The sequence below is a fragment of the Arachis ipaensis genome, chromosome B10 (genome assembly GCF_059453495.1).
Source record: "Arachis ipaensis isolate K30076 ecotype BB chromosome B10, ASM5945349v1, whole genome shotgun sequence".
In the NCBI taxonomy this organism is placed as follows: Eukaryota; Viridiplantae; Streptophyta; class Magnoliopsida; order Fabales; family Fabaceae; genus Arachis; species Arachis ipaensis.
In genome coordinates, this window is record NC_142435.1 from 135,647,689 (window position 1) to 135,661,595 (window position 13,907).

Genomic DNA, 13,907 nt, shown 5'->3' on the forward strand with positions numbered 1-13,907 from the left:
ACATGTCCCTTTGGAATGTATGCTTATAAAAGAATGCCTTTTGGCTTATGTAATACACCGGCTACTTTCCAAAGATGCATGATGAGTATCTTTTCAGATCTTATTGAGAACTGTATGGAAGTATTTATGGATGATTTTAGCGTATATAATGATTCATTTTACCTTTGCTTGGATAGTTTAGCTCGAGTATTAGACAGGTGTGTTAGTTCAAACCTTGTATTGAATTTTGAAAAATATCATTTTATGGTAAAAAAAGGGATTGTTCTAGGACATGTTGTCTCTAAAACTGGTATTTTAGTCGATCCAGCAAAGGTGAATGTCATTTCTAGTTTACCTTACCCCTCCTCCGTGAGGGAAGTCCGTTCGTTCCTAGGCCATGTAGGTTTTTACAGGAGATTCATTAAGGACTTCAGTAAGGTAGCATTACCCTTATCCAGACTACTGCAGAAAGATATTGAGTTCGAGTTCAGTGAGGACTACATGAAAGCGTTTGATAAGCTGAAGATCGCCTTGACTCAAGCTCCGATTGTGAGAGGACCAGACTGGAGCCAGCAATTTGAAATTATGTGTGATGCCTCCAACCATGCAGTTGGCGCGGCGCTGGCTCAGTGCGAAGGTAAGGATCCCTTCATAATTGCTTATGCATCTAAGACCTTAGACGCTGCTCAGTCTAATTACACTACTACTGAAAAAGAGCTTCTTGCTATCGTTTTTGCTCTGGATAAATTCCGAGCCTATTTACTTGGTACTAAGGTAGTAGTGTACTCAGACCATGCAGCTCTAAAATATTTATTAGCTAAAAAAGAGTCCAAACCAAGGCTAATACGTTGGATACTGCTGCTGCAAGAATTTGATTTAGAAATTAAGGATAGGAGTGGTAACCAGAATTTAGTGGCAGACTACTTGAGTCGCCTTGAGCACATTAAGGATGACTCCACTCCTATAAATGATGCTTTTCCATTTGATAGCTTGCATGCAGTATCTGAAGTAATTCCTTGGTATGCACCTGTAGCTAATTATCTAGTTAGCCATACTTTTCCTCCCAATTTCACTAAACATCAAAAGGACAAGTTGAAAAGCAAGTCTAAATATTATATATGGGATGACCCGTATTTATGGAGGTGTGGTGCTGACCAGGTAATTAGAAGGTGTGTGCCTCAATCAGAATTTCAGTCCATTTTAGAGGCCTGCCACTCTTCCGAGAGTGGAAGGCATTTTGGCCCTCAAAGAACAGCTAGAAAAATCTTAGACTGTGGATTCTGGTGGCCTACTCTTTTTAAAGATGCTGCTAAATTTTGTAAATCTTGTTCCCCATGCCAAAGATTTGGTAATATATCCAAGAGGGATGAGATGCCTCAACAGATTATGCTTTTCTGTGAAATTTTTTATGTTTGGGGCATTGACTTCATGGGTCCATTTCCAAACTCTAATGGTTACCTTTATATACTGTTAGCTGTAGATTATGTTTCTAAATGGGTGGAAGCAATTCCTACTCGTACTGATGATGCTAACACTGTTGTTTCCTTTGTTAGAAACCATATTATCTGTCGCTTTGGATCACCACAAGCAATCGTGAGCGATCAAGGCACTCACTTTTGTAACAGGAGACTAATAGGATTACTGAAGAAGCATGGGATTGTTCACAAAGTAGCAATCGCTTATCATCCCCAGACCAATGGACAAGCAGAAGTGTCTAACAGAGAAATCAAACATATTTTGGAGAAGATAGTAAAGCCTCATAGGAAAGACTGGAGTGCCAGGCTACAAGATGCACTCTGGACATATAGAACAGCGTATAAGACACCCATTGGGATGAGCCCCTTCCGCTTAGTATACGGAAATACTTGCCACCTTCCAGTAGAGGTGGAACACAAGGCTTTCTGGGCTGTAAGATAATGTAACATGAATTTTGAAGAATCTGGTGCTGAAAGGAAGCTGCAACTAGCAGAATTGGAGAATCTTTGCCTAGAAGCATATGACAACTCCAGGCGATACAAAGAGAAGATGAAGGCTATCCATGACAAGCACATCAAAAGGAGAGAATTCAGACCATGGGAGTTAGTTCTTCTTTATAACTCCAGACTGAGGCTTATGCCAGATAAATTGAGATCAAGATGGGAAGGTCCCTATAGAGTAGAGAAGGCAGAGCCATACGGAGTTTTTCACCTGCGTCATCCTTCTAGCTCCAAATTCATAAAGGTCAACGGACAACACCTAAAGCTTTATCATGGTGAAAAGATAAAGGATCACAAAGAACTAGAGATTTTTCTCTGGAAAGACCCACCAACAGAAGCAGAATGAGCCTAAAGACGTCCAACTTAAGGACGTAAAAGCAAAGTGCTAGGTGGGAGACAACCCACCATGGTATGATCGTTCAGTTTCCGTCTTAGTTTTCTTTTACTTTATTCTATTTTGTTTTTGTTAATGACTCTTCTCATAATCTCTGCATATAGCTACATATAGCCTGCATTTGCATTTGCATACTGCATATAAAAAAAAGAAAAAAGAGGCACGTGACGCATAAGCGTCACTGATGCGTTCGCATCATAAGTGCCTTGGACACGAGAAGAAAAAAAGCAAAGAGTCACACGAAAGCGTGGCTGGAGGCGTGCCTTAGGCACAAGCATGCCCATGCGAACGCGTCACTAACGCGCCCGCGTCATTTTGGAAAATAGCCTCCCCACGCGTGCGCGTCACCCACGCGCACGCGTGGCCCTGCAAAATTGATGTAAAGAGGTATATGGCAGCAAGTTATGATGGAGTGGGGCTGGAATGTGCTGGAAGCACCAGCCCTATCATGCGAACGCATGCCCCACGCGGCCGTGTCATTTTACAAAATCAGGCCATTCATGCGTGTGCGTCACCCACTCGCACGCGTCACCCAAATTTTTGGCAATGTGCATTTAGAACAGAGAGTTGTGCGTACGCGAGGCTGCACTCGCACCAATAGCACAAATCAGGTCACGCGTACGTGTGACCCACGCGTCCGCGTCACCTGAACTTATCACCCACCACGCAATCGCATGCCCCATGTGTCCGCGTCACATGCGACGCACAGCTTATCCAGATCAGCCCAGATGTCTTATCTTTTCTTCCCCAAATCCAAATCTTTTCTTTTCCCTTCTTATTTCTTTCTTCTACCTTCTTCCCTCTTTATTCTTTCTCACTTTTTACTTCCTCCTCCCTTATTTTTCACTTTCATTATCAAGGTTCTTTTCTTTCTTTCTTCCCTCTTTACTTTTTATTATTTTTATTTATGTTTTCTCTTCTTCTTCTTTTTCTTTCTACTTTCATTATCTATATTTTCTTTTTCTTTCTTTTTCTTTTTATTCCTTTAATTGGTGTTAGAAATTTAATTGGAGTATTATTTTCTTCTATATTTTGCTTGTGAGTATATTAAGGAATTGTTTGACAATTAATATTACTTCTTAAAGGGATGCTTGCATGTTCAATTTAATACTTTTAATAACATATTTACCATGCATGCTATGTGTTTGTGTAAAAGCCCGTATGGAATCGTGTATTATTTTAAATTATTCTATTCTACTACTCTAATGCTTGTTTTTCACAAAATTCCTTTTATATTTTATTGATTAAATATAATTATCAATACAAACAGATTGTTAGTTTGAAAGGGTTGATAATCTAACTTGGACATTTCATGCTTGATCTATGCTACTCATGCCCTTGCTGGCATGTCAATAAACATCTTGCATTTAATTTCCATCATATGCACTTGCTATATTTCAATTGATGAACTTTTCACATGTAGTCATGACCATGTGTTAACGACATCCTTCTTTACCGTGCATTGATTATCACCTATACCATCCTCTTTCTTGCTCAAACCCTTAGCTTTAAATATTACTTTCTTTTTCCTTTTCAGGATGGCCACCAAAAAGGGTAAAGAGAAAGCTACTCCCATACCACCAACAAGGAAAGGAACAAAAAGAGCACTAGTGGCAGAGCCATCTTCAACCGCAGTAAAGCCCTCAACAAAGCGAATCAAGAGGATCATTGATAAACCATTATTTTATGGTTTATATTGTGTTCAATTGTGTGGTTTTATCAAATCTTTACCCACTTATTCATATGATTAGCATGTATTTACAATTCCTTCCCAAAATTACTCCATGGTTGAAAACTTGCTTCCTAGAGACTTTTAATTATGTATTTTAATTCTCCTTTATTCCAGTTGATGCCGTGATCCGTGTGTTAAGTGTTTCAGGCTTTTTAGGGCATGAATGACTTGGAAATTAGAGAGGAGGCTTGCAAAAATGGAAGGAACACAAGAAATTGAGGAGATGACCAGCGAGAAGTGACGCAGGTGCATGGCTCACGCGACCGCGCGAAATAGAGAAAATTGTAGCGATGCGCTCGCGCGCCTGACGCGAATGCATGGATTGGAAACTGCACAAGTGACGCGAATGCGTGGACGACGCGCACGCGTGGCAAGGCAAAACGCTGGATGACGCGAACGCGTGGATGACGCGATCGCGTGACGTGCGCGATCTGCAGAATTTGCAGAATTCGCTGGGGGCGATTTTGGGCCATGTTTTGACCTAGTTTTCGGTCCAGAAAAGCAGATTAGAGCCAGGGAACATGCAGAGACCAGAGGGAGATTGATCCCGCATAATTTTTAGTTTTCGATATGATTTTACTCCTCCTCTAGGTTTTCTCTCTACACATTCATAGTTCTTAGGATTTTGTTTTTATTACTTTTTTGGATTGGGATATTGAGAAGAGTTATTACCTCCGCCAAGACTTCATCATTCTAGTTTGTTTTCCTTACTTGTCACTTACTCTTTCATATCCTTAATTTGTTTAGAATTACCATTGGATTATTTTTAGAATTTATTAATACAAGAACTATTTTTATTTTTAATTGGTCTTTGATTATTATTATTTATCATGTCTTCCTTTATTTTCCTTTCTTATTTTGTGAAGTTTACATTCATAATGAGCGAGTAGTTCCATAACTTGATTGGGAGTTGATTGAAAGGAGAACCTTGAGTTGGAATGCTCAAGAGTAAAATTGTAATTGGGTTTATTGTTGGATCGCCCTCTAGTCACTAACATTAATCCTTCCCAAGGGAGAGGATTAGAACTTATGAATAGAAATAGACTTCCAACTTGCTTGACTTTCCTCCACCTGGTAAAGGATAACTAAGCAGAACAACTTTTAATTATCAATTAATCTTGGGAGAACTCCAACAAGGATTGACTTTCCGACTAATTTACTCCCGGTCAAGATTTTTATTTAAATTACATAAATTCTCTGATTTAATTTTCCGTTTATCAAACTCAAAACCATTTTCAAAACATCTGATTAATAAAATAGCACATCTTTCTGCATCTCGTTGGGAAACGACCTGGGATTCATACTCCCAGTATTTTAATTCTAATTTTGTGACAACCCTTCTAAATTGATAAGCGGATTTTTGTTGGTTAAGAACTGTACTTGCAACGTATCTCTTACATTAATTTCTTAATCCGCCAATTTCCGCCACGTCAATCATCAAGGTTGATGAAAAAGAGAAAACTTTTCCAGCAAGGGACATTGCGTGGTTCACTAACCGCTACTGTGAGCAGATATTCCCCATCCTGGCTGAGAGAAACTATAACAATGAGCACCTTCTCATTCTCTCAACCCACATTGTTGAAATTGTTGAGCCCTGCATTGAGCGAAAATAATGGGAATTCTTACGGAGACAGCCACGGCAGGTTAACCTTTCATGGGTAGTAGAATTCTACTCCAATTTTCACATTCTAACCATGCAGTCTGTCTATGTCCGTCAGAAGCAAGTTCCCATAACTGAAGAGGCCATTCAAAGAGCTTTAGATCTCCCCTCTGCACCAGAAGGATTGGACGCATTCTAAGAAGCCTCATTCAAATGCTAGACATACCAATTTGATTGGGATGCCATTCTCAGAGTTATAGCACAACCTGGCAGCAGATGGATCTATGGATACCATCGATCTCGACCTAAGAGCATATTAGCTTCAGCACTCACCTTAGAGATCACGGGCATGGCTATTCTACTCTGGTGTATCCTTACAGACCAGCACCTCAATTTACCAAGACACATTCGACATGCTATGGGACACATACAGATCATGGGCAACCTACCTTTTCCTACCCTGGTTTCAGATCTAGACTCAGCAGCCGGAGTCTCCGACAGAGCTGGGGACACCAAGGCCATGATTCTAAGGGATGATCAGATAGTCCCTAATGAAAAATATATCAGACCTCCAGCAACCACTGCTAGTCGGCCTGCAGACCCGACCGAAGATATTCCTTCTCCTTCCACATCACAAGCACCTTCAACAAACCAACTGCTCCATCAAATACTTGAGAGGCTAGACTGGCTTGACCGGAAAGGAAATCAAAGGGAACGCCGTAACAAGTGCCGATTTACATACCTCAAGGAGCTGCTTATTGGTAACCGCCCACCTGAAGAAGAACCAGACACACCGGACTCCACTTCATTTACCAGCACAGGGAGCCATGACGGTCCCGATTGTGGAGATGCTACTACCAGCCCCCCGTTGTTCCTGATTGATGGCGCCGAGGACGTTGCCAAGCTTTAAGTGTGGGGAGGTCGGTCAGTATCTGACTTCCGGAGGTAATTTCTCTTCCTTAACACCAATAGAATAGGATATTTATTTAATTTTTCAGTTGTTAGGATAGGATAAAATTGCATAGTAATAGGTTACTTGCATGCATGTTCTAATTGGTTAGAAAATAATAAGTTTCTTTTTAAGACCCTATTTTTATGATATATTTCACTAATTTAAATAAAAACTTTTGTGTTAAACTTGTTTGGAAGTTGTATTTGGAACATAGTTAAAAGCTAGAACACACAACCTGTGAGATTTGAGCTTAATGATATGGTTACACTATTTAACCATAAAATTTTATTCTTGTGTGTTTGCTTCTCTATGATTGTAATCTATATTTTGTTCTATCCTATATGTCCAATATTTAATGTGTTATATGCATGCATATGATTGAGGCCATTATTTTATTAACTCATTTATCCCAAATAGCTTACCCTTTTAATCACCTTTGTTAGCCAATTTGAGCCTTTTAATCCCATTTATTCTATATTTTACCACATCACTAGCTTTAAACGAAAAAACAAGTAATACCCCAAATTGAATCTTTGGTTAGCTTAAGATAAAGATTGTGTGTCAATCAAGTGTGGAAAAACTGTGGGAACATGGGTTAACAAAGAAATGTGTTATGTTTTTAATTTGATAAAATATTGGGAATTTGGGTACCTACTCATGTGAAACTAGAAGAATTATAAATCCATGTGCATTGATAAGCTATGTTTATGTTTCTATTTTATTTAAAAAAATCCAAAAATATTTAAGCAATTAAGTAATTAAATAAATGAATAAAGGGACAAAGTTACCCTAATGCTAAGTTAAGTTTAATGAAAAATCAATGCATTTGTGATACAAGTTAAGAGAAAAGTTGATGCATGAGTATGTAATACAAAAGTGGGAAAATCTTGAGTAGCTAGGCATGATTTAAGAAAAATATAGCGTATGTATGTTAGGTGATAGCTTAGGTTGATCAAGGATTCAATTTATAGCTCACTTAGCCATATATATATACCCTCACCTTTACCTTGGCCCCATTACAACCTTGAAAAGACCTCATGATGTTTGTATTGGTACATTAAATACTTGTTGATTGGTTAGGTGAAGAACAAGGTTTAGAAAGTATGATTAGAGAAGAATAGAGTGAATTACCCTATACACTAGAGTGACTAGATTGCATATACACCATCAGTAAGGGGTTCAATGCTTAATTCTATGTTCCCTGCTTTAATGAGATGTCTTTCTACAAGTTTACTTGCTTTTACTGTATAATTTGAATTAGTAGAATTTGATTTATTTTTGTCCTGAAGAACTTATTTATTTTTAACCAAGTAGGCAAAATCATATAAACATATAGTTGCATACATAGGTTGCATTGCATTGCATGAGTCTTACTTTTCCCTACTCATTCATTTTATCTCCTTAAGCTAAGCATGAGGACATGCTAATGTTTAAGTGTGGGGAGGTTGATAAACTACTATTTTATGGTTCATCTTGTGTTTTATTGAGTGGTTTAATCAAGTCTTCACCCACTTATTCATATTAATTGCATGATATTATAATTCCTTCCTAGTTTTGTTCTATGATTGAAAACTTGCTTCCTAAAGACCTTTAATTTATGTATTTTAATTCTCCTTTATACCATTCGATGTCGTGATCCATGTGTTAAGTGTTTCAGGCTTCATAGGGCAGAATGGCTTAGAAAATGGAGAGGAAACTTGCAAAAAAGGAAGGAACACAAGAAACTAAGGAGATGACCAGCGAACACTGACGCACGCGCATAAGTGACGCGAGCGCGCGGAATGAAGAAAATTGCATCGACGCATGCGCGTGCCTGACGCGTACGCGTGGATTGGAGTCTGCACGAATGACGCGAACGCGTGAACGACGCGTACGCGTGACAAGAAAAATAGCTGATGATGCGCACGTGTGGACGACGCGTACGCGTGACCTGTGCGATCTGCAGAATTAATAGAAAACGCTAGGAGCAATTTCGGGCCGCGTTTTAACCCAGTTTTCGGCCCAGAAACACAAAATAAAGCCAGGGAACATGCAGAGACTCGACACAGATTAGATTCACATCAATACACATACAAATATTCACATTAGGATAGTTTTTAGGTTTTTAGATATGAATTTAGAGAGGATTACTTTCCCTCTAGGTTCTCTTTACATTCATAGTTAATTAGTTTTATGCTTCTGGATATTGAAGAGTCATTACCTCTGTTGAAGACACTATTCTAATTTGTTTCCTTACTCTTTTATTTATTCCATATTCTTAATTCTTGTTTAAAGTAGTAATTGGATTATTTTCATGGATTGTTAATGCAAAGGATTACTTTTACTTTTAATTAATTTAATTTAATTTATCATGTCTTCTTCTTATATTTTTATGAGCATTATATTCATGTCAATGGAGTAGATTCCATGCTTGACATGGGGGTTGATTAAAAGGAGACACTTGAGTTAGAAGGCTTAAGTGCTGATAAATTGGACGTTGTTGGCTAGTTCTGTATTTACTAACGTTAGACCTTCCCAAGGGAGAGGACTAGGATTTGCGAATAAGAGTTAGCTCAATTACTTGACTTTTCTTTATTTAGTAAGGGTTAACTAAGTGAAAACAACAACCTTTTTAATACTACACTTAAGAGATACCAACAAGGATAGAACTTTCAATTAAACATTCTCCCAGTCAAGGCTTTTTATTTAGAATATTAATAATTATTCTTAATTTTTATTGCTTTAATTTACAATTATTTAATTTCTCATTATTCAACTCTCAAAACTCTCGGAAAAATTCCTAATTAATAAAATAGCATCCTTTCTTGCAACTCGTTGGGAGACGATTTGGGACTCATACTCCCAGTATTTTTATTCTAACTTTTTGTGACACCTTTTTAAATTGGTGAGGCAGATTTTAGCTAGTTAAGAGCTATACTTGCAACGCTGCTCTCTTATTTAAAATCTCTTAATTGGTCTAACTTCTGCCACACATCACTCTTACTTGGAGAATATGTTAGATGCTCTCTCTACTACTTCGATAATCACCATTAAGATAATAATCAATCCAAATATGAGATAACTTTTCACTCAATAAGGGAATAACACGTGATCAATTTATCTTCAAGAGATGACAAGATCACCCTTTCTACTTTATAAATACTACAATAATCAGGTATTTTTTTAATATAATTTCATTCAAGTCTGCTAAAATTTTTACTAAATTAAGTATCAGAACTCTTTCACGGTACCCCAACCTAGATGAGGACGTCAGAAAAATCACCCTCTTGAGGAGCGAGTTGAAAATATTCCTTAGATGTTTTGACCTCATGTTCAAATCCAAAATACTATACAATTTCAAGTAATTTCTGGAACAACTAGATATTAGGGTGGTTTATTTGTTAACATGTTTATTTTTAATTTTTTTTCTTTTAGTGATCAAGTGAGGTAGACCATTATTGAAAATAATATCACAAAAAAAAGTAATTACAATAATATAACTGGTTAGAGAATAATGTGTGACGTTAAGTGCTGCACGTGCATGATGATATAGCCAGTTTAACATCATATATAACAAAATAATTGATTGATGTGTCATGTTACATCAATATTCAATTAATCATTTTGTGACATGTTAATCTATCACGTCATCATGTTACGAGACCCTTAACATTATTGTCATTATGTGACTGACAAAAAGATCAATATGACTACTAAAATTTTTTAAAGACCAATTTAAAAAATAAATTATTTTTTATAGGCAAATTTAAGGATTTATTTCTCCTAACTCTAAATTATTATTTATTACATTATCATAAATCAGACTCCTACTAAAGGCACTACATCAAAAAATGTTAATTACTATTGCATAAATTAATTATGATTGATTACCAACAAATTTCAAATCATGCATTTTATTATGGGTTCAACTAGTATGTGCCATAAAGGCACATTTTAAAATTTTTAGTTAGAAAAGTTAATTTAAATTTTTAGTATATTTATTGTTTATTTATTTAAGAAAACAAATTAATAATTTCTACTAATGATTAGTGTAATATCTGCTTTTATTATGGTACAATTTAGTTAAACTCTTGTATTATTATCAAACCCACCTTAGCCCTGTTGGCATAGGATAACACTAACTCTATAAATGAGTACTCAATTCAATCCAATTCGTTCTGTAGGATTGAGAGCATAGTGGGTTAAACTGGGGGTAGGGTTAAGAACCCTAACCGACCTATTCGCATCCGTAATAAATTAAAGGTTGAATTATTTTATTGATCTCTATAGTTTCACAAAATTTTTAATTAGGTCTCTATATTTTTTTTTCTTTTAATTGGATTCCTGCACCAATTTTTTTTTTCAATTAGATCCTTTTTTACAGTAATTAATTTAATTTATCGGGACCCAATCAAAAAAGAAATTTGTGCAGGGAACCAATTAAAAGAAAAAAAATTAGAGAGACCCAATTAAAAAAATTGGTGCAAGAACTCAATTAAAAGGAAAAAAGTATAGGAATCTAATTAAAAATTTTGCGAAACTATAGAGACCAACAGAATAATTAAACCTAAATTAAAGTATATTGTTTAAAAATATTATACGTTTATAATGAAGTTGGTAGAGATTAAACTCTCATTCTCTCCCTTTTGTAATTTTAACATAAATTCCATTATATTTTATTGTTTTTAATTTTAATATGGACTTAATTTTGTATTTTTATTTTATTAATATGTATGAAATATGGAATGATTACATATTATATTTGATTGAAAATTTTTATTTTATTACAAGTAGAGTTGGATAAGGTCGGTGAAAAATATTAGAGTGTGATTAAGATTAGAATTAAAAAATTCTCAACCTACAAATAAGATATAATTAAATTTTAGTAATAATTTAAATGCACAAGTAAGATTATGATAAAGTCTAAATCTTATCTTTATTCTTTTTTTCCAAAAAAATTTCAACTATTTAAGTAAAATTATTAGTTTGGAAAACAATATGATTTTATTTTGTCAACATTAATTAGATGATTGACTATTCTCTTTATTAATTAAGACTTAAATTTAAATTTGACCAAAAGATATTTTATCAAATATATTCTCTTATATATAAAGAGTGTTACAGATAAATCCAATCTATATTATTATTATTATTATTATTATTATTATTATTATAAAATATCTTTTATCATTTTATTTATATGCATACATATTAACAAAATTTAAAATTAAGAGAGTTCTAAAGAATAAACCTATTAAACTAAATTTATTTAGAGTCAATAACCCAAAATGTTATGTGAAAAATACAAAATCACGTTTAATTTTTGCTAACATGATAATTAATCTTTGACTTATAAATTTTTCATAAAAAAACAAATATTGGATTTGTAAAAGATTACCAAAGCGGCAAATAATTTGGGGGAAACATTATATTTTAGCATTAATTTTAAAAAATAATTTACTAAAAATATGAATAATGAGAAAACATACTCAATTTTGATAATTGTTAAACCATGAATAGAATATAATTAAAACAAATTTAAAATTATATATTTTATGTATAATATATTATAATTTATTATTATCTTTTGACATTCATCCAACTCTATAAATTTACATCAAAAGGCCTTCATAGAAGCCATCAAAACACAAAATATTTTGTTTGTGACTCCAACCTAGTTTTTATTTTTTAATTCAAAAAAACTAGGAAACATGGTGAAGATTACAACTAAGATATCATTTGTAATGATCTTTCTCGCTTTAGTAGCCACCAATGGTATTTTCTTTTTAATCTTATATGCATCCGTTCTTTTTTTTATATATATCTAAACAATTATATTACTAGATACGTACTAATCTTGTTTATATTTAATTTGTGTTTGTGAAACATTTTAAATTTCTACCATGATGCTGCAAATATAATTATATATTATGACTATCTTTTTTATTTTTCATTTTTAAATATTTTTTCTTTTGTAGGATTTGGTCTGCCCAAAACACCAACAAATGTGGTGCCTCAACAGGATTGCCCTGGTGGTTGCAATTTTCTAATAAATGTTTGTTTTCCACTATTTCCTGCGTGTATTAATGGCAAGTGTACATGTGCAAAGTTAGACAATAATAATGCAAGCACAAAACAAGAACGCCACTATGTCAAAGATGGTGAAAAAGGAAACTAGTAGCTGAGTGCATACCATTAGAAATAATGTAGTTTACCTACATTTTAATAATAAAAATCTTGGAGTTTAATAATTTATTATTACTCATGAATGTAAAATTTGTGTCGTCTTGTGTACTTACCATGGAATTATTAAATAAAGAAATAAATTTACAAGTGGTTGATATTATTTCTGACACTCACAGTATTGATAAAATAGATTCAAAAATTTTCAATAATAAGATAACTAACGGATATTTCGCCATCAATAATATTAAATTTTCTAATAGTAATAGAACAAGTTAAATTTTAAAATAATAATAAAACTATTATTATTATTATTATTATTATTATTATTATTATTTGTCGAAGATATACCAACATCAAGGTGGGTATTTTTTAAAGAAACTCGATTTTATTTTTGGAGTCTCTTTCAGAAAATTTTCCAATCATCACTTTTGAAGAGTTTATATCCATTGCATTTGGATGCACCTAGAGTGGTTGGAATATATCCTGAGATTAATTCTCAAGGTTATTCGATTAGGTGTCTCGAACTCTGTGAATGTTACGTGGCTTGTTCTTTCTTAAAGTGCCTTGAGGTTCTTGTTTGCAATTTTTTTTTAGAAAGTAATTTTATTATCTTCCAATCCCGCCCTCTTATTCATATGCATTCTCGTTTGATCTTACCCGTATATGTCTGTTTGAAATTCTTTAAAATAACTGTCTCATTTGTTTAAAACCCTTTATCTTGACTCATGTGTTCTTTGATGTATTTTTGAATTGTTTGATACATCAAAAAGATCCTTGAAAATCTCTAAGACACTACAAGAAAAATACCCATTCAGCCACACTTTTTTTAAGCTACATTTGAAAAGCGTAGCCTATTCTATGAATAGGCTACGCTTTTCTCCGTGTTGCCTTTTTATATGAGAAAAGGATACACAATTATGGCATCATTTAAAAAGTGTAGCCTTAGGTATTTTAGAAATCACTTATAAAGCGTAGCCGTAGGTTGATATCTATAAATTCACTTTTCGTATCAAAGGAGACGCTTTTAGAGAGTAGCCTTTTTATTAAGTTTTGGGTGCGTTTTAAAAGTGATGCCTAATGTGTTTAGAGCAAAAAATTAGACACTTAGT

At 34.4% G+C, this 13,907-nt stretch overlaps 1 long non-coding RNA gene across 1 annotated transcript; it reads left to right on the forward strand.

Moving 5' to 3' along the window:
- The first annotated feature begins 12,261 nt into the window (after positions 1-12,261).
- LOC148581823 (uncharacterized) lies at positions 12,262-12,958 on the forward strand. The gene is made up of 2 exons (XR_015892425.1): positions 12,262-12,387; positions 12,591-12,958. It is a non-coding gene; the product is annotated as an uncharacterized LOC148581823 (long non-coding RNA).
- The last annotated feature ends 949 nt before the right edge of the window (positions 12,959-13,907 follow it).